This window comes from Trachypithecus francoisi, unplaced genomic scaffold, assembly GCF_009764315.1.
Source record: "Trachypithecus francoisi isolate TF-2019V2 unplaced genomic scaffold, Tfra_2.0 Lachesis_group11, whole genome shotgun sequence".
Taxonomy (NCBI): Eukaryota; Metazoa; Chordata; class Mammalia; order Primates; family Cercopithecidae; genus Trachypithecus; species Trachypithecus francoisi.
In genome coordinates, this window is record NW_022681456.1 from 30,423,873 (window position 1) to 30,445,443 (window position 21,571).

The 21,571-nt window shown below is 40.3% G+C and overlaps 1 long non-coding RNA gene across 2 annotated transcripts; it reads left to right on the forward strand.

Moving 5' to 3' along the window:
* Nucleotides 1–9,295, forward strand: LOC117090976. Of its 2 annotated transcripts, none has more exons than XR_004440188.1 (3): nt 1–55; nt 1,606–1,667; nt 9,202–9,295. It is a non-coding gene; the product is annotated as an uncharacterized LOC117090976 (long non-coding RNA). The 2 variants fall into 2 exon arrangements; XR_004440187.1 differs by lacking the exon at nt 9,202–9,295 and adding an exon at nt 2,600–3,119.
* Nucleotides 9,296–21,571: the final 12,276 nt, after the last annotated feature.

Genomic DNA, 21,571 nt, shown 5'->3' on the forward strand with positions numbered 1-21,571 from the left:
AAAGATTCATCATCTAGAATTCAGACCTGCCAAGACCAAGGATGCTTTGTCTCAGGTGAAAATTACATGAAATGTAACATTTCTAAGCCAATTGTCACCACGTTTATTGATGCTTTAAAACAAGAGCTCAGATATGGGCATGGTAACCCAAAAGAAAAAGGTAAATCATTGTATTTCTCTAAGCAGAGGCTCTGAATCTAAACTGAGGATGGAGATAAAGTTCTGCCATTTCCCCGGATTGGCTATGATTACAAACTTGTTCCACTTTAAAGGCAATTCCTGGAATTACCATGCGCCACAGTCTACACACAACTTTGCTATTTCAAATCTTTCTAGCTAAGGAGAGAGCACAACATCGTGGTTAAGCAAGGGCTGAATATGGTTTTGCCATTCACTCAATACATGACCTTAAGCAAGTCATTCATCACCTTGTGCTTTGGTTTCCTCATTGGTAAGGTGAGAATATAACAGTATCCACCTTATAGGTTTGATGGGAGTGTTAAGTAAGACAAGCCTGTAAGGAGCTTAGGAGAGTGCTAACTGTAGTAGTTATTATCACTAATCCTACGTGGAAAAAATGCAAATCAAGGAGAGTTGAAACTTGTTGGAAGCAGATTGGTCTTTTTTGGGTAAAAAATATCCATAATGAACAAGAGGGATGGAGCTGGAGATTATAGGTTAAGGAATCTGAGGCTACAGTCTGCATAGTTAGATGGAATAACGTGGAAGGTTTGAGTCAGGACCCCTGGGTTCAACTCCCAGCTGTGCCACTTACCAGCTATTCCCACATGAACAAATATGTTACCTCTCTGTACTTCTTGTTAACTACAAAATGCCAACAATAATACACACTTTCTATGCAGACTGTGAAAATTAAACGAATTCTAAGCATTCAATACATGTTAACTACCATCTGTCTCTTACCCTCTAAAAGCAAAATTGTTTCAGATGCTCTTAGTGACCCTCCCCCCACCCTTCTGCCCTTTCCTCTTCAGTGCAGAATGGCTGACTGCCAACTGCCAGCTCCTAAGTTTCTCTTTTTAAAAGTTTTATTCAGGTTCTAAAGCACTTTGCCTTTATGGTAGGCCAAAAGTTCCTAGGAATTAATAACTTCCCATCATTCCTCTACCAATGACCAGTAAGAACTGGTAGAGGCTTTCTCCCTCACTGACTCTCAGAGGCAGTAAGCTCAGTTGCCCACAATAATAGCTGCCTGCTTGATAACACTCCATGTAATTATTATCTTTCTTTATCTGTCTCTATTTCCCATTTTTAAATTTTTAGTTTCCAGCTATACTATTTTCACCAGGATCCTTTTCTCAGAGTCTGCTTCTGAAAGACCCAAACTAGGACACATGTGCATATGATGATAATGATGACAACGACGAAGACAGTGATGATGATGATGGTGACGATGATGATGATGATAATGATAGTGTGTGTTGCTCACCCAAGCTTCTGCATTGCTTTTTTCCCCCAAGATTCTCATCTATACGCCCTTACCCTATAAATGATTAATTCTAATGTCTCTTTTTTCTCTCTCTTACCTCGGGTATCTTCGTTTCTCCTTCTTATGGTTTCCTTGTTTCCATGGAAAAATACAAGATCTTGACAACTGCCATCACCTGGTAACCAATCATGAATCTGGTGTGGACCACTTTCACCCTGTAAGTAAAATGCACTTGTTTATCATAATTCCACCTTACAACGTATTGGTTATACTCTTGAACCTTCCAAAAAGAAGATTCCAGGCAGGCTTTTTATCTGCACTGAAAATAAGTGCCATCATTGCCACTATCATGCAGGAACCTGACAGGCAGATCCCTATCTTTCCTAAGAATATGGCTAGAAATTTAGGCCAATTAATATGTTGTACTATAAAAACTCTAACCCCAAATATATAGACAAAGAAAAATTGAACTCTCTTGTTCACATGTAACTTGGAGAGAGTAATTCCATGTAGCAGAGTGAGTAGTCTGGAGTGAATAGTCTGGGCTGGGTTTACATCTTGCCTCCTCCACTCCTAGCTGGGTAACCTTGGGGAATTTATTTAACCTACCTAAACTTTGGTCTCCCTGTTTGCAAATTGGGGATAATGAAAATAATACATACTTCACATTCTTTTTGGTAAGGATTATTCATACTATATATAGTTAAGTACTTAATACAATGACATATAGTTAGTGTCCAGGAAATGTTAGCCCTTGTTATTCCTATTGATAATAATAATAAACAGCAATAGAATCTTGCTGAAGAACCATAAGGGACCTCCTGGTACATACCGGATTTATAAATCTCAAAGCTGAAAAGAGACCACAGACATTCTGCAGCACAGAAATTCCCCAACTGAGGTCAGGTGAGGTGACCTTCTTAAAAACACAGGATTCATTTCAACAGGGAAATGTAGTGATTGCTTACTGCATGATAGATATGATTGTTGATATTGGGTTTGTTACTGTGGGTACTACAGGCTAAGAGGAGAGCTAGTTTTTGGAACACAACTATAATTTCAGGCAGAATCTGTTTATTGGGATCTAGCAAGTGGCCACAAATAACACCTAACTCCAGCTGAAAATAGAAAATGATTTCTCTTTTCCAGGCCAAGAATATTTCCAGGAACCAATCTACTTTGGAAGGGGAAGTGGGGCTTCTTGGATAAAGTTTCCTGGAGAGAAAAGGAGTTCTAATTAGTATGGGCACTGACGTGAGGGTAGATAGAAACAGAGAAGGGAGCAGCGTGCTTCTGTCTGGTCACCCTCAGTGGGTTGATATCTTGATCAGCTGGTTGATCAGTTCCTCGGACAGAATGAGGATCCACAACATGTAGACCATATCACTGCCTAGGAAACACACAGTGGTGCTTGCCCTAGGAATTTCTGCCCTTTCTTTCCAAGACCCCACATTGGAGGCTGTATCAGAGTGAACTACTGAAATTATTCTTTCCAAGACCCCATATTGGAGGCTGTATCAGAGTGAACTACCCCACATCAGAGTGAACTACTGAAATGGTTTTAGAACTTTTAACCCAAATAAAGCTGGGCTGCATTGTGTCCTATTTTAGAAACAGTACTTCTTTCTAAAGAAATGTCATCCTGGCAAAAACAACAACAACAACAACAACAACAACAAAACCAACCAACCAACCAAACAAACAAACAAAACCTTGCGGAGCAATATAGTTCTTCACTGGAATCTTTGGAAAGGACAACTTATGGGAAATTCCATTTCTTGCCATACAGTAAAATGCCCTGATGCACCACAAATTGCTCTTCTCTCTTTTGCCTGTACTTTTTGTCAGTCTCAAACCTCCAGGTTTTTCTTTCTGTCTCGTATTTATCTTCCTTTCTCCTGACTTTCTGACTCTAAAGATAACAGTGTTATGGTACACACCATGATCTCTGAAACCAAATTGGCTAATTAGCTTTGAACCCTGGCACTATTATGGTTTGTTTGTGGCCTTGGAGAAGTTGCCCAACACCGGTTGACATATATTATATTAACTTTTACCTTGTGCCAAGCAGGTATTAAGTAACTAGCCCAAAGTTACTTAACTAGTTAGTGATAGAGCCAGGACCTGGCTCAAGCAGCTTGACTCCAAATCTCACCTTTTTTATTTTATTTTATTTTTTAGCAGAATCTTTCTCTGTCACCCAGGCTGGCACAGTGCAATGGTGTGATCTCAGCTCACTGCAGCCTCTGCCTCCTGGGTTCAAGTAATACTCCTGTGTCAGCCTCCTGAGTAGCTGGGATTACAGATGCATGCCAGCACACCCAGCTAATTTTTTTTTTTTTTTTTGTATTTTTAGTAAAGACAGGGTTTCACTATGTTGACCAGGCTGGTCTTGAACTCCTGACCTCAAGCAATCCTCCCACCTTGGCCTCCCAAAGTGCTGGGATTACAAGTGTGAACCACCATGCTTGGCCCAAAGCCCAGACTCTTGAGGACTATGCTGTTCTGCTATGTTATGCCTGAGTTTTCTCATCTTTAAGATGGGGATAATAATAATACTGCTTCATGGCAGGAAAAATAATGTACTGGGGAGTGTTAAGGCTATAAATGTATTAATTCCCTTCTGACATCAAATGATTTTAATGGTTGCATTTTACTGAGTCAACTAAAATTCGGAGACATTAAGTTACTTTTTTGTAGTCTCCCTGGTAAGTTGCTGAACAGAGTTGGGCTTAAATTTAAATCTACACTATTTCTAGTTGAGGCATTCAAACTCATACTCAGCCATCTGAGGATGATGTAATATTGGGCATGTGATTTTTACCTTCCTGGGCCTCAGTTTTCTCACCTTTAAATTTAGGGTGTTCACCCATGATAATTATAAAAATTAGATATAAAAATGTAATTTGTAGACTTTCCAATGTCATGGAAATGTTACGTGTGGTATTGTTAAGTATTATTGGGACTTTCTAGAAGTGTTTGCCTAAGTTGCGCGGAGCTGGGGAATAAACAAAGTTTCATGTCGAAATCACCCAAGGACACCACAGATGGCCATTCAGCCTACGGGGGGATCTAGTAAGAAAACTTACTGAAGAGAGGTTAGAGGGGAGGCTGCTAAGGTACCTGAGACCAGAGACACAGGAAAATTAGCTGCTGTTGCTGCACATGTGGGGATGGGAGGAGAATCCCTGTTCTGCTGGAACAATAGTGCTTCAGAGAGGCTACTACTCACGGTGAAGAAGGAAACTTTAACAGTGAGGTCATGAAGACCACAATCACCTACACATCCAATCTTCCCTTATCCCCTGTCCTAACAGAATCACCGTACTTGCCTTTCCTTTCAATGTGAGTTGCCTCAGGCATTTGTTCAACAAATATTTGTTAAGCACCTATGATGTGACAGACACTATTCCAAAGTATACAGGCAAGATTTCTGCTTTTATAATATCTGCGTCCTGATATAGGCAGGCAGGAGGGGAGACTAAAATAAACAAATGGAGGATATGATTATTTTGTCTGATAAAAACTGTGAAGAAAATAAACATCAGATTGCTTATCAAAATCATCTTTGGTCATAGATCATGATATACTTTTGCCAAATAACCTCAAGGTGCTCAAAGAATTGAGTGGCATTCCTATATAATTTCTCAGCACCTGCAACTATAAAAAATGGGGAAGGCCGGGCGCGGTGGCTCAAGCCTGTAATCCCAGCACTTTGGGAGGCCGAGGCGGGCGGATCACAAGGTCAGGAGATCGAGACCATCCTGGCTAACACGGTGAAACCCCGTCTCTACTAAAAAATACAAAAAAAAAAAAAACTAGCCGGGCGAGGTGGCGGGAGCCTGTAGTCCCAGCTACTCGGGAGGCTGAGGCAGGAGAATGGCGTGAACCCGGGAGGCGGAGCTTGCAGTGAGCTGAGATCCGGCCACTGCACTCCAGCTTGGGTGACAGAGCGAGACTCCGTCTCAAAAAAAAAAAAAAAAAAATGGGGAAAAACCCAAGCAAATATAATCAATATTGTTCCTGTTTCATTTTAGTAATAAATACATTTTATATAAACTAAGAGGGCTAAAAAATTTTCTATCTTTCTAATTAAAAAATGCATTTCCAATTATAGTACACTTTTGTGATTAGCAATTATTTATAAATTGTGTATTAATAATATTTGTAAATATCACTCAATCCAAAACACATTTTAACCTTCAGGATCTTAGAGTCATGGAAAAAAATTTTTAAAGAGGTTTAATTTATATTCTTTTTTTTGTGTGAAGATCAATAAAATGCTTTTAGGAATAAAATATATTGCATTGCAACAAAATTTTGTGAGCAATATGAAATGAAAATATGGTTTCAAGAAAAGAGGACAGACATAAAATTTCTAACTATTAGCAAAGTGCATACCACAACTTTTGGCTGGATTATTGTGAGAATCAAGTTGCAATGGAATCAGATTTCAAAGGGATACAAATAGAATAATTAACTGTTTTATTTTAAATGTGACTATTTTAATACACCATGGATTACATTTTTATGACAAGGGACAAAGTTTTAGATGATAACTTAAAAATAGCTGAGGGGTATACACATTTGCAAAACTCTTTTAGAGTGTGTATAGGATTTGAATATCACGTGTGTAATCTTTAGACTGCACTATACTTAGAGGCCTCTAGATGGAGTCTCTCCTCACATGTTGCCCCAGTTCCACAAGAACAACTTGGAAGGGTGGAGAGCTCTCATTTGCATTAACTGCTCCACAAATTATTAAAAACGCCTTGATGGGAAGCTCACTGGAAGGAAAATGTGGCATAGTGGAAATAGCAGTAGATTTTGCTCAACATTAGTTTTCCCGATTCTTCTCTTAACTAGTTCATTGGCTGTCTGAGCCTCAGTTTCCTCATTTGAATTTTGAGTGGTAGGATACATTCATATAAAGAACACAGACTCTGGGATTGGACTGTCTGAGCTCAAATTTCAGCTTTTCTACTTACCAGCTGGGTGACCTGATATATGTTTTTGATATCTCAGGGCTTTCTGTCTGTCATCTAATAACCTTAATAGGAATGATAGTAGTACCTATTGAATAGAGTTGTTGTGATGATTATCTTTGAAAAGTACCTAGTACATAGATATAGTTATTACTTATTACCCTAACTATTAATATTATTATAATCATTAACATGGCTTTTGAAAAAATGAAAATGAACAATGCATGGGAAATGCTTTAAACCCCATGGCTGCTACACAACTAAAAGAAATGCTAACAAATCACATTAGCTATGATGCTTTCAGCAGCAAATTACAAAAACAAAAACAAAACTAAAATGGGTTTAACCTATGAGGAGATTTATTATTTCCTATAACAATAAGCCCATATATGCGACAGACAGATTTATTATTTCCTATAACAATAAGCCCATATATGTGACAGTAAGCCCATATATGTGACATATATATCAGTGTTATAATTCCAGGCTCTGCCCTGTGAGGTGTTGTCTTTGTGCTCACAGCGTCTTCCCTCTCACTCACAAGACAGCTACTACCGGAAGCTGAAGCCAGGTACTTCCTTTTTCCCTTCCATCTAATTGGCCAACATAAGTCAGGTGCGCACCTCTGCATCACAAATATTTCTTAAGGAAGTTCCACGCACTGATTGCCTTAATCCCAGTGTCTGAACTGACCACTGGTCCATGGGATACTGTGACTAGGTTAGGACAATCAAGATTCAGACCCTGGAACTGGAGATGTGAGTCACGCATCTCAGTCAGTGTCCCAGCAGGGAGCAGACAACACATTGAAACTAGTTTAATGAGAATTTAATAAAGTGACTATAAAGCTGTGGTCAAAGTTCAGGGAACTCAGCAAGGGATGGTGCAATGTCCAGGGCTGGCAACAACAGGAACCAATACTGCCCTCAGCCTGAGGATTAGGGGGCTGTTATTAGAACACAGGTGCCGAGAATCAGATAGGGAGGGTTGCCCAAGAGGTTCTTTGTGCATTCATAGAGGGATGCTGTCAACTTGCAACTACCTAGCAAAAAAGAAAACCAGAAGAATAGATACCCACCCTCACTCTGAAAGCCACAGTGCAAGGAAGCCATTAATGCCATCAATGCACACCCATCACCAGATCAGGCACTCAGATTTTAGGTCACAGTGGAGAAGGATAAGCAAATGGAATTATGAGCATAAGTGGACACTGAATACACATGAGCTGTACAGAGGAGGGGACAGATACCTAAACAAAATCATATCCTGTTAGGAAAGAGGAAGAGGAATGCTCGTTAGACGTCTAACACAATTCACTATAAGTATTCTTTTTCAAAATAAGATTGTTCTGTTTTGGTTTCAAATATAAATTATCTATAATTGAAGGTATCTTTAATTTTTAAGTAAAATCCTCCTCAAAGGAGAGGCACAAAAAGATAACAAAAAAAGCTGAACTGTCACTTCTTGATGAGAGATTCAGGGAAAGATGGATGTCTTGACCTTTCAGGGAAAAGTGAAGAAATCCATTCCCAGAAGGGATTGCAAAGGGAAGTGGCTGTTCCCTTGATAAGGCCAAAGAGGGCAAGCCTAATGAGGTCTAAGCCAGTTACATGGTGTAATTTACTGAATGGTGTTGGCTGCTTTGCAATATTTCAAGGCAATCTTTTTGCAACACACGATTAGTAGGAAAAAGAGATTTGGATTTTGCCATTTTCCAAAGGAAACTTGACTACATTTAGTAATACAGAAAAATGTTCTTTGGAAAGGCTCATATTTCTATGCAAAGTGGTGTCCCAAGTCAGAATTTACACAATGTATTATTGCATAGTGTATGAGGATCAGCTAATTAGTTCTGAACTAAATGTCAAGATAAACAAACCCAACCTCTAAAGAACTCCAAGAAGCTCTGTGACTAAGTGTCACCATCAAGGACAAGAAGAGTCTACACCAGTGATTCTCAACACTGGCTACGTATTAGAACTTTTTGGGAGATTTGAAAATTTTCTGGGCCCAGATTCCACCCAGAGCAATTAAATAAGAGTCTCCTTCAGTAAGGTACAGGCATTGGTACTTTTTGAAAAGCTCCCCAAGTGATCCTCATCTGCTTCCAGGGTTGAGAAGCTCCGGTCTATAGGACGTCTGTATTTCCAATAGATGCAGCATGCTCAAATCAATCAGATCAGTTGCTGTGCTGATACGTCAATTCAGTCCAAGTAGCCATGTTAGCATGTAGAGCCTATGACTGTTTTGCTGTGTCTTTTAGCCAGATATTGAGCCAGCACAATAGAGTGGTTAAAAAGGAGGGCTGCCCAGGGTCAAATTCTGCATCTACTCATGGGTTATGTGACTTTGGAAAAGTCACTTAACTCTTTTGAGGCTTAGTTTCATCATCTGTAAATTGGGAGCAATGGTAGGAATTACAACACAGATTGTGCTGAGTATTAACTTAGAAAATATTTATGGAAGTCTTAGAGCAGTGCCCATCACAGAGTGAGTCCTCGCTAAATGTAGTTACATGTCTAGATTTAAGCCAACTGGAAGTCCCAGGAGGATCCCTACACCTTGCCCACTGGCTTTGTAGAGTTCTGTCTGGCAGGGAGTTGGGGAGGAGAGGTTGTTGAAGTAACTGGATATTTTGGCCCCTCCCAATCCAGAATATATGTGTCTATGAGATGCTTTGGAGTATTTCTGCATGGCAGGTAAGGACTTTAAGAATGAAAGTGACTATTTTTGCCAATAATTGCCACCGTTTATTGATTGCATCAGGTACCCTGTCAGACAGTTTCCATCGTCTCACAACCTTCACAAGAATCCTACAGAAACAAGATGTACACCCCGATTTACTGATGATGATCCTTCAGCCCAGAGATGGTGAGTAACTTTCCCAAGGTCATCCAGCTCATAAATGACCAAATTGGGATTTAAACCCAGGTGTCTCTCGCTTCAGACCTCATGCTTTTTAAACAAAGCTATGTTGCCTGCCTTCAATGACATTCTCCAACCTTAGAACTGTGGTAATTTCTTATCTTAGGGGGAAAACAAACAAACAAAACCCCAAAACAAAATCTCTTGCTGAACAAATGGGACGTGTCCTAAAGATGGAGCCTTCTCAGCAAATTTCTTCCTTTCTAGGTACCACAGGTCTAGAGAACAGAAGTTAAGGGCAGACATTGTGGAACTGGCTTTGGGCTGTGAAGAGTAGGCAAACCCATTATGTAGTATTCTGGGATCCAGAGCCTTCCCTGGAAGGGGACATTTTTAAAGGGAATATTTTTCATCATGCAGGATGGGCCAGCAGGTAGTGCAGCTCCATGAAGAGAGGGCAGTGGTCCGCCTTTGGTGCTCCTCTGAAGATGGGCTCTTTTTACTGATGGATTCAGTGGTTGGGAGTGATCAGTGGACGGAAGGCTGCTCACAGCCCATCTCTTAAGAAGTTAACATAAGTCAATCCATACAATTAGTTCAGAAACCCACTACCTACCTACTCCTGGGAAGGCTACCAGAACTATTATAATCTCACTTTCTCCTGGCCCAAATGGAGACACTTGGTCACATGTGAATCTTTACTGAGTTTGAAAAGTGCTTATGTGAAGTCTCTTACAAACATAACATTTTTAATCACATTTATAAAAATATATTTAATGAACCCATCGCAATGACAAAATGCCGATAATAATAGCCTAGGTTTGTTGGTTTTTTTTTAATGTGCCAAGCTTTACATATATTAACCCACTTAGCCTTACTATAACTCTATGAAGTATTGACCTATTTTTTCAGCTGAGGAAAGTGTAGCCCAGAGATGCTGAGTAATTGTGTGGTAGTTCTCTATAATCTATCAGGACCCAACAGGAATAGAAGGAATACTCAAATTGAGTAAATTGGGAGGAATTCATTATGGGGACTGGATATAAGCAATGGGCAAGTCGTAAAAAATATATATATAAAAGGAATAGGCAAAGCCCCACCCCTAAGCTTAAACGGAAAGAAAGACCTTTAACAGTAGCTGTTACATTGAGTGGAGGGAGGTAGCCAGGCCACATGGCCCAGCAGGGAGGCAGCTAGGGGAATAAATATGCCAATCACTCCCCTCTTTCCCTCTGATCTCCTGCAGCACTCTCCATTGGCTGAACCCAACTGGAAGTCAGAGGGCAAAGGGTCCATGACTCAGTCCATTCAGGCTGACCCGCCTGGGACTCAGAGCAGAGCAGACAAGGGTGGGGAAGGAAAACTAATGCACTTGGAGAAGCAAACGGGAAATATTCAGGCACATCTGACAACAGTTTGGCCAATCAGCTCCCCTCTCTCTGACTGTAAACACAGAGATACAGAAACTGTCATTAGAAATGAATAATGTTAATGATCCATGACAGAAAGCTCGTGAATTTAGCTCGTGAATTTCTGTTGCTGAGGAGGCTTGAGCTTTTCTCCTTTTATTCCTTCTACATATCGGGATCAGAGCTCCCCAGTGCCTTTCTGATACATGGTTACTTCTGCTTCACCTAATCAAAGGCGCTTACCGCTGCTCAGAATCTGAGGCCTCCAACAGAACAATACCCAGGTTTTCTCTCCATCACCTCCTGTTCTCTAGTATGAGTAGTTAGATTACTGCTTTTATGTCTCTCTTCCCAACTACAGTCCACAAAATGGCTCATATTTAACAGTAATACAAATAAAGAGAAAAAGGAGAGAAGACAAGAACAAAAAGTAATGATTTTAGAAACTTGGAAAGTAGAAACTTCTTTGGTATGTTCCTGTTGAAAACCACTGGTCTCACCTTCCACTTTCTCACATTGCTGTTTCAGAGAAAAACTCAGTTATGCTTAATGATAGGGTTGGTTATTCTGGTTAGCCAAATTTACTGGTTATCTGTTGAGAGGCTTTGAATTTTAGTTCTAGCTGACACATTTGTTAAAACATTGTTAGCTTACCTTTCTTCCTTAATGAGTACTGAATCTTCCCGGAGAAAAGGTTCCCAGTCATTTACCTGGAATGTTTTATACATATTGGCAGCAGTTCTTTGAGCTCCCCAAAGAACATAATTAGAGACATAACATTCACTCAGATTTTCTGCCCTTCTTTGTAATAAGTCAATGAGCCAGTCACTTATTCCACAAATATTTGTTGATACCTATTGCGTGCCTGTCTCAGCAGTTCTCCAAGCAGGGGCTACAAAAATATAAAGATTGTCTTTTCATGAGGAGCAACTTTGAGTTTTAGCTCTTGGAACTCCCTCTGTCTAGTAATATCCATTTTTATACTTAGTATTTTAATAAATAACTCTTCCTCAAATTATTTTAAAACACATAGTAACAGAAAAAAAATTATTTATTTATTCTACTTTCTCTTAACTACCCCTGTGGGGAGCTTGGCAGGGCAGACTCTGGGTTTCCAGCCAAGGTCTTTCTGTCCACCTGGGGGCAGCAGACCCTCACACAGAAAAGTACCTTGAAGGAAGCAATTGACTTTCAGAGCTCCTGACTTTCAAACACAAGTCTTCAAAATTGTGGATCCATGAATATTCTAAAGACTTATACTCGAAAGATGCTTCCAAAATCAAATAAATTTGGGTTGAACCAAGTTCAACAGGTTTTTAACCCTGCAGGACTTCTCACAATGTTTAATATACTTTTTTCTTTTCTTTTTTCTTTTTTAGACAGAGTCTCACTCTATTGCCAGGCTGGAGTGCAGTGGCGTGATCTCGGCTCACTGCAACCTCCACCTCCCAGGTTCAAGTGATTCTCCTGCCTCAGCCTCCCGAATAGATGGGACTACAGGTGCCCACCACCATGCCCAGCTAATTTTTTTATTTTTAGTAGAGATGGGGTTTCACCATGCTGGCCAATCTGGTCTCGAACTCCTGACTTCAGGTGATCCACCTGCGTTAGCCTCCCAAAGTGCTGAGATTACAGGTGTGAGACACTGCGTTCGGCCTAATATACTTTTGTTGTACAAAGCACGATGGCATACTTGCTCTGTGACTGGCTCTGTGCAAAGTACATTACCCACAGTGGTCTATTTAAACTTGGCAATAACCCTATGAGATAGGCACTAATTGTGTTCCCCATTTTACAATGAGGAAACAGAGGCACAGAGCTTGTAAGTGGTGGCTGAGTTTGCGGTTTGGGCCATCTGGTTACAGAACTTACATGTTTAATCATGACACCATAATGCTGTGGAATGGGAGAGTCCAAGAGGGTGAATTTGACATTCAGTGTTTCCCAAATTTATTTGGCTTTGGAACCCATTTATCTCTTCTAATTGACATAGAGGACAAGTATGTAATGGGGTACTCTGATAAATGCTTCAATAAAGCTATGGCTTTATGCTGCCCCTCTTTAAAATATAACTAAAAATGTAAGTCCACAGGCCCATCATATAATTGAACAGGTAATGACTGAATTTTGATTTGATGGGAAGACTCTTATCATGTTAATCTAAGTTCTCAAAGTGAATGCCACTAAACCAAGGCTCTTCAGTGTATTTGAAGTATGTACAATACCAGTCAGAACTGGGACTTCTCAGGAAGAAAAAAGGGTATATGGCAGACAGGTAAGAATAGAAAGCCACAGGTCTAGCAGGGAAGCTAAATATGGTGTGGAATATGTTGGGGAGATGGAAAAAATGCTCACTTGTTCATGGAAGTTCGAAAATAAGACTGAGATTCTAAATAATGCTGGAGTATTGCAGCTAGAACAAGCATGACACCTATGGCCAACTCAAGGCCTTTTTAGAATAAATCTAAAACAATTAAGGGATAATATGCCAGGGGGTTGATGCCAAGTAATACTGATGGTTACCTTAAACAATATTTTCTAAGCTTCGGTTTTTTACATACCAACTTCATGATTTTTTTTCTATCAAGATACCACTACTATTATTTATCTAGCTTTCTTTTTTTTTTTTTTTTTTGAGACAGAGTCTTGCTCTGTCGCCCGAGCTGGAGTGCAGTGGCCAGATCTCAGCTCACTACAAGCTCCGCCTCCCGGGTTTACGCCATTCTCCTGCCTCAGCCTCCCAAGTAGCTGGGACTACAGGCGCCCGCCACCTCGCCTGGCTAGCTTTTTGTATTTTTTAGTAGAGACGGGGTTTCACTGTGTCAGCCAGGATGGTCTCGAACTCCTGACCTCGTGATCCACCCGTCTCGGCCTCCCAAAGTGCTGGGATTACAGGCTTGAGCCACCGTGCCCGGCCTTATCTAGCATTTTTAAAATTGTCTTATATCTTTGCTTAAATTTATTCTTTAAACCTTAATATCTGAGAATTCATGATTTTGAAGGAACAATTATATTGTTCTAATATATACATTTTAAAGTTAATATCTTTATTCCATCTAAAGTGTTATGTGTACTATTCTTTGGAAATCATTTTCTAAAGGATTAAAAACTTGCAAGTGTTGGAAAAAAAGGAAAAGGGAGAATTAAGACTGAGTTAAAGAAGGTGAAAACAAAGTTGAAGAATAAGACTAAAGGTTAGACATGAAATATATTTGACTCTAATTTGAGGTACAGCATGAAATTCTTTTTGTAGATTGTTCTAAAAATATCACTTGTTCTTTACCTTGTATTTCAATTGAATGATTAAATAAACAGATGACCTAGTTTCATTAACAGAGTATCTTTTTCTTAGTTCTGTCTGATAACTGAAACAAAAGTATCAAATACTCCTCATATAAATTATCAAATCAAAAGGTTATTCATTATATGGAATGTTTTGTTTATAACCATCTGTATTGTAGCTTTGCGTTAACGTTAGCTTGGCTGTCTTTTATTTTTATTTTTTTGAGACAGAGTCTCACTCTGTCACTCAAGCTGGAGTGTGATGGCACAATCACAGCTCACTGCAATCTCAACTTCCTAGACTCAGCCTCTCAAGCAGCTGGGACCACAGGTGCCCGCCACCATGCCTGGCTAATTTTTTGTTATTATTTGTAGAGATGAGGGTCTCCCTGTGTTGTCCAGGCTGGTCTCAAACTCCTGGGCTGAAGTGATCCTCCCACCTTAGCCTCCCATAGTGCTGGGATTACAAGTGTGACCTGCTGCACCTGGCCTTGGGTGACATTTTAGAAATCAGTTTTGAATTTTTAAAAACTCATCTTGTGCTTCCAACAAGGAAAAGACATATTAATGTACCGCAAAGTTCACTTTACTAAAGAATATTTCATCATTCCATTGATTACCCATGGCACCAAACATTCTTCCATATTGACATTAGACATAGAAATTGAAACACAGACGACTAAACCTGTTTCAACAAAATGTGAATCAACAGATTATTTGATAAGAGCAAGAGACATCCCCTACAGCAGTACTCTCCACAGAACTTTCTATGATGATGGTAATATTCCATACCTGCACTGTCTAATTCAATAGCTTCTAGTTACATGTGATCACTGAGCACTTGAAATGTCTCTAGTATGCCTAAATAACTGAGTTTTTATTTTATTTTATTTTAATTCATCTAAATTTAAGTGTAAATGACCATGGGTGGCCAGAGTCCTACACAATGGAATGTGGAGACCTGTAGGGTAGCAAACCTTTTGCTCAGGATCCTGTCTTTTAAAGAGGGTTTGGAGAAAATTCATTCACATTTGACTCCTTTTTTTTTTTTTTTATAGAGGAAGTCTCAATTTATGCCTATAGTTTAATAAAATAGCTTCAACATTCTTTTTGATAATTAGTCTTCTAATTGGTCATGATCAATATATTTACACAATGTCTTTCTTTGTGTTTTCTTTTCTCTACTTTCTTTTTTTTGTTTGTTTGCTTATTTTTTTATTTTTTATTATACTTTAAGTTCTAGGGTACATGTGCATAACGTGCAGGTTTGTTACATATGTACACTTGTGCCATGTACTTTCTAAGTGTAGATCCCATGATGGATAATGGGTAACAAGTCCACGGGCCGACAGGTAATAAGAATTGGATGGAATGGTGAGACACTGTCTCAAAAAAAAAAAAAAAAGAATTGGATGAAATGAAATGGATGGTATATAAGATCCTAGAGGTTAAGCTGCTTATATTCCCATCAAGCTAACTCCTAACTAGTTTTATTGCCTGTTAAAATACTCTCTTAGACAAATAGAAGTAGAGCAATTCCAACTATTAGAAAAACTAAAGACATATTATCTAGGACCTAAGTTTTTTAAGACCTTCTAGAAATGTTTGAACCTTAGAAAAAAACTGTTTTGGTTCCAAAACATAAAAAGAAAATTACAGAATCAGAAGTAACATTTAATTAGATAACTACAAAATGTAACATGTTAACCAACTAACTGCAATTTCGCTATTTTGTAGCTAATTTAAATTATATTTAATTTGGAATGTGAAACATGGTTGACATTAACATGCTTGATAGATTTTACGGCCCTACAATAAAAAGACTGCTTAAAGTGCTGAGGAAAATGGCAATAACACACCCTTCTGGAAGCCATATGAAGTCACCAAGCTGCCAGCTTGCAAGCCCCACATGACGTGTTCATTGACTAGTTAAGTCATGTCCAAGAAGGTCAAGTGATAAGTTCCCATAGCTGCACAGACGTGTGTCCCGACTAGCATTTTTATCTCTTACCTCCTACATTAGGGCTTTTGCACCCAATGTCGTGCAAAGGCCCTGAATCACCTGCATCTGGTTCATCAGGATGCTTGCTAAAATCCAGATTCATAGGCCGTACCTCACGTCCACTGAATTAGAACCTCTGGGCTTCAAATCCAGGGATCTGCATTCTGCCCCACACAATGCTAATTATCATTTTACCTCTTTCTGGTGACATACTTAGCTAGATGGCTGTAGTCACTTCAGCTAGGCAATTTGTTTTCAGTGAGTTGATTAACTGGATTCCATTGACCTGTTGACCCAATGTGGATATAACAGGTCCAAAAGTGGTTTCTTTTTTTTTTAAATGACACTAAAATGGAGAAACAATGATACTTGGATTCTTCCTCACCAATGCCATCGGATCAAACATTCCAAAGCTCTCTTAGAAGAACTGTGGAGACAAAATGCCAGGAGACAACTGTGAAGGAAGTACTGACGACAGACATGGAAAAGCTCGCTTGGTAAAAGCTCAGGGATAACCATAGCAGCCACCCAAGAGTTTGTTCTCTCTGCTTCTCTGGCTTCTTTTCCTATATGTTAGGTCAAAATGGTGGGTGTATGGATGTTCTACATCTGTCAGTGCCAGGCACTGTCCTAGGTGCTGAGGAATCTAGGATGAGCAAGTTAGACTCAGTCCTTGTCTTAAATTTGCTTATAGTGTAGCTCAGGAAGAGGCAAACTAGGTTTTAATCCCAGCCGTGTCACTCACGTGCTGTGTGACCTTGGGTAAGCCACTTCACCTCCATGCATTTCTGCTTTCTTATTTTAACCTCTCATTCATCACAGCCCCTACAGGAGCATCTGTGGCCTTAGAGAGTCAGTGGGGTTATCATCTACATTGATAATTCATGGGTGTGTGTGACTGTCTTCCCATTAGCCAATTCTTGTTTGTGCAGAGCTAGGCCATGCCAGCCCAGTGAAAAGGCTGTCTTCTCCTTCTGACCCCACCCAGGGGCCCCTGGGGCCAATTACATCAACCTTTTCAGAATTTGCTCTCCAAATTAGCTCGTGTGTGCTCTGGCTGTGTGAGAGGGTCACATTCATTACCTCATGGATATGAGGGCTCCAGCAAAGCCCCAGGGGAGCTGTGTAGCCCATGACAACCTCCTCCAAATGCTTTCTGAGGGGCTGCAGCAGGATTCCTCCCCCTTGCAGTGCCTCAGGTCCATACGAAGAGAAAAATGATCCCAGAGTCAAAAGATTCACTCCCAAAACAGTCCAGGGCTAAGGAAAACCATGAGGGAGAGCTGGGGGAAGATGGAGATGAAGATACAGAAAAAAGTGACCTCTGTGGCTATGAAGGGAAAACGCTAATTGTTTCAATCACAAGCCTAACCAAGTCTGGCAAATTCTGATAGGGGCATTTTTATGAAAATTTACGTTTAATCTGGGATTTCCAATTGCTAAACTAGTTCAGGTACACACTCTGGGAGAGCGTATACATATCAGTCAATTTGACTAACATGTATTGAGTACCTATTATGTGCTTGACATCATTATGTGCGTTTTGAATGCAGTGGTGAAAAGCCATCTTTGCCCCCATAGTACGCACATCCTAGCTACGGAAAACAGAAAATAAGAACAAACTAGTTAAATAAAAAGATATACATGACATAATTTTAGGTAACGATAAGTGCTAAGAATAACAGGATAGCAGAGAATGGGATAGAGAAAAAAGAATAAAAAGGCTGCTCTTTAAGAAGTGGCTGAGCAGGGAAGACTTCTAGACAGAGGTGACATTTGGGCAGAAACTTAAATGAAGGGGGGTGGATCTGGGCAGATATTTGAGGAAAGAACATTTCACACAAAGGAAGTAGCCTAACCAAATGCCTATCAGAGGCTGCCTACAATGTATTGTATACACATAATAAATATTTGTTGAGTTATTTTATAAAATATGATACAGGTGTTTTTACTATTTGAAAAACCTGGGGCACAGAGAGGTTAAGTGATGTGTCCAGGGCAACACAGCAAGTTAAGTGGCAGAGTTGGAAAGTGACTCTAACTTTTTGCTTTTTAATCCTTTGCCAAATTATTCCTGGGACTAGGCACTCCTAAGATTCACTAGAATCTGATTCTCTGCTCCCCGCTAGCCCACCCTCTCCCACCCATGTAAAGCACATTTTCCTACCATCTTAAGCTTGGATGCAGATCCCTAGAGACAGAGCTTGGTGTTAATGTCTGACTCTCATAAAGAGTTAGATAAGAAACCACTTGAGGCATGTGCCGCAAAATTTCTGGGTCTGAAAGCACCTGAAGGCATGGTGGAACTTGTCCTAATTGTAGCAGTGGTAAAACCAGCCTTTCCCAGGCACTCAGTTAGACTGCTGACTCCGTGGTCTGACTCCATTTCTGTCTTTCTGGGGAGAGCTGGGTGTGGGAGGGGGTGTCAGTTACACCCTCCCTGACTAAGAAAATGTGCAGAATGGAAAGACAGCCATTACCCATGGCTGGCCATCGCCTCCTTAGCAACAATAGCCGTGTACACACTCACACACAAACATTGCACCAAAACAAGCAAAGGTCATTCTCTCTGGGCACTTCCAAGAATGATCTCAATTTTTCATAAAACAATGTTTATAAATTAGATGGAACCCCAGAGTAGTCCGGGAACAGAAATAACCATTTTATGAGACTTCCTGCCATTACATTATTACTTGTTTGCTTTAAATAAGCAAAATACAGTGTGTAGTGGACTCTAGCCGACCCCTTCCGGAGTCAAGCAAAGACCTCTTTACAAAGACCCCAGCAAGTGAATCTGACTTGGTAAGGATTTTTGGTACTGAGTGGGAGGAGCACTTTCCATTCTGGGCCTTTTGACTAGAAGCATCTTAAAGGCAAGAGTTGTGCCCTATTCATCTTTCCATCCCAGGACTTAGCACAGTTACTAATACAACATATGTATTAAAGAAATGATTTTCATTGTTGAGTGAGTAAATATGTTACCAAATCAATGAATGAAAGGATGAATGAATGATCTGATCCCCAGGGCTAAGTGCTGAAGGAAATGAAAACACCCAACAAGAGCTACAAACACATTTGGACCCTTGTTACATGTCAGGCTCTATGCTCAGAGTTTTATATGTAATGGCCATGAAGAAGCATCCCATGCTTTTCATCCTTCTTCCTGCTCTTACTGGCTTTTCCTCAATTCCTTGGGACCTCCATGCAGCAATCTGTAGCCCCTGACACAGACTGCTCCTTCATTCTAACTCCAGAATGTCCTTTTCCTCTTCATCTATAAAAATCCCCGATATCTCAGTCCCCTGAGTGTAAGTGGCGGTCATAAAGAAGAGCATTTGATAAATTAACTGCCTTAGGTTGACTTTCCTCAGAAGCAGACTCTGAGCAAGCATCCAAATGCAGGGGGTTTATTTGGAAACAGAGGCTGGGAAGGAAAGACAGCCAATCAAGGCTCACAAACTTAAACCAGCTACCACTATGGGCAACCTGAGTTGAAAAATCTTATGTGAAAACTCTGAAAAATGGTGAGAAAAATATGCCACCTATATTCTGAGCTATCCCACCCAGGGGCAAGAGAGCGGGAGTCTTTATACACCACCTTGCCAGTCCTTGTTTGAGGAGTGTTAATTCTCTGGCATAGCCAGGCTTCCTTGCACAGAGGCAGACTAGGCTTTTCTGGGCTTTGGAGGAAACATTCCAGTAAAGTGATGCAGATACCTATGGTTGGAAATACCTGGGGCACATTAAAGTGTTGAAGCTGAAGGAGTGTGGGTAGGGCACTGACAGCATTGGCTACTATAATTTTTATAGGGTGAAATGGCTGACCACAAATTTCCACCCCTTGTCAGAAGGATCTGACCTTCTAAGGAAGGGTTTGGATGGGGCAATAATTTGACACAAATAAATGTGTCTCTTGTTCAGGTTTGGAAGATGAGAGGGAAGTATAGAAATTCATTTGACCATGGAAGGGTCAAATGAGTTTCCACTTACATATGGCAGATATATGAGCTTCTCTTGAGATTACAGGTGAGTTGGGATTCACTTTCATAAGGGAGTAAAAATGCAACCAGTATTCCTTCTACTGGAAACTAAGTAGCCCCTATCAAACCCATGCCTGTAAGCAGTACCTGGATATCTTTCTGCTACCAGAGAAATTCTGTGGGTCCTCAACAAGCGGGTGTGGAGGCCTAGCATGGAAAGTCACTTGCCCAGTGTTACACAATGGTTAGTGGCAAGCTGGTTTCATCAGGTAGTTCAGCCAATAAAAGAGAATCACACTAGGTCTGTCAAGCAAAAAGGGATTTAACATTGAGTAATAAGTCTTTATAAAACCACTGAAAAGACTGAAAGGGCAAGTTAGGAGGATTAGCATTAGCTTTTAAGCTGGGGTTCCAAGAGTCATAACATCTATGAAGCTCTGCCTGGCTCAGAAACTTGTTATCTCCATAGGCCTGAGGCAGGTAAATTTCAGGAGATCATTATAAAAGCATGCCTGCATGATATCACATGCAACTCCTTCCAGAGGAAAACGATGGCTTTGGTCTGTCTTTCCCCTTCCACATCTTATGCTACTACATCTCACTGGCAGACTGAAAGTCATATTCAGACTAAATCACATTTAGACAATGGAGGCAGAGGAACCTGGGAAATGTAGTTCCTTGGCTTCCAGCTCCTGGGATTCAGGGGCAAGCATTAAGTAGGTAGAAATAAATGCAGATGGTCCAAACAAAGCAAAACAACATCTAGCATTGTGATGAGCCCCAGTAAGTATAGGAGTGAACCTAGCTAGGAGAGTGAACATCTGCTCAGTTGTACATGCCTCTCCCAAAGAATAATATATGGGGAACAAGGGCAAGGAAGAGAGTCAGCACTGGCCAGAATTCTGTACCTGTCCCTACCTTTGGCAGCAGTTCTAGAGACCCAGCACTGGAGTATTTCCAACAGCATCATTCAGCCCATAATATTCATTGTCTTCATTATTGCTGCCTCCCCACACCTATCAGTCCGTAATGCTATACCTTGATTGTATAGTGACAAACCTCAGAGAAAAACTTGGGGGCTCTCAGGGCCTATGGCCACAAATGGAGCAGTTAGATATGGGCATCCAGAAAACCTCCATTAGTGAAGCCTACAGATGTTCATCAGAGACTCTTGTCAATGCTTTATGGGTGTACAGATATTCGGAGTAATGCAGCTTGTTAATATCCATACATTTGGGATGACCTGGTTGGGGTTATGGCTCTCACACTAATTTGATGCATGACTTTGGGCAAGTTACCTTAACATTCCCTCCAGGGAAAATGTTATTGGGCTACATTGTCTGCATTCCCAATTCTAGTATCTTCACGCAAAACATCTTATCTTAATTACAAGGTTACAACATTTCTCTGAGCCCCAAAGCATGGCAAGGTTTCAAGAGAATCTGAGACTTTCTATCTTCAGGGGAAAGGTTCTGTTTAAATATTTCCCTCCTGATCATTTCTCCCTCAACCAAAGTTAAGATTGATCCTTTGAGACCAATATGGTCACTATAGTGTTTGGTTCACAAATGAACATGTAAATTCTAGTGGACAGCATA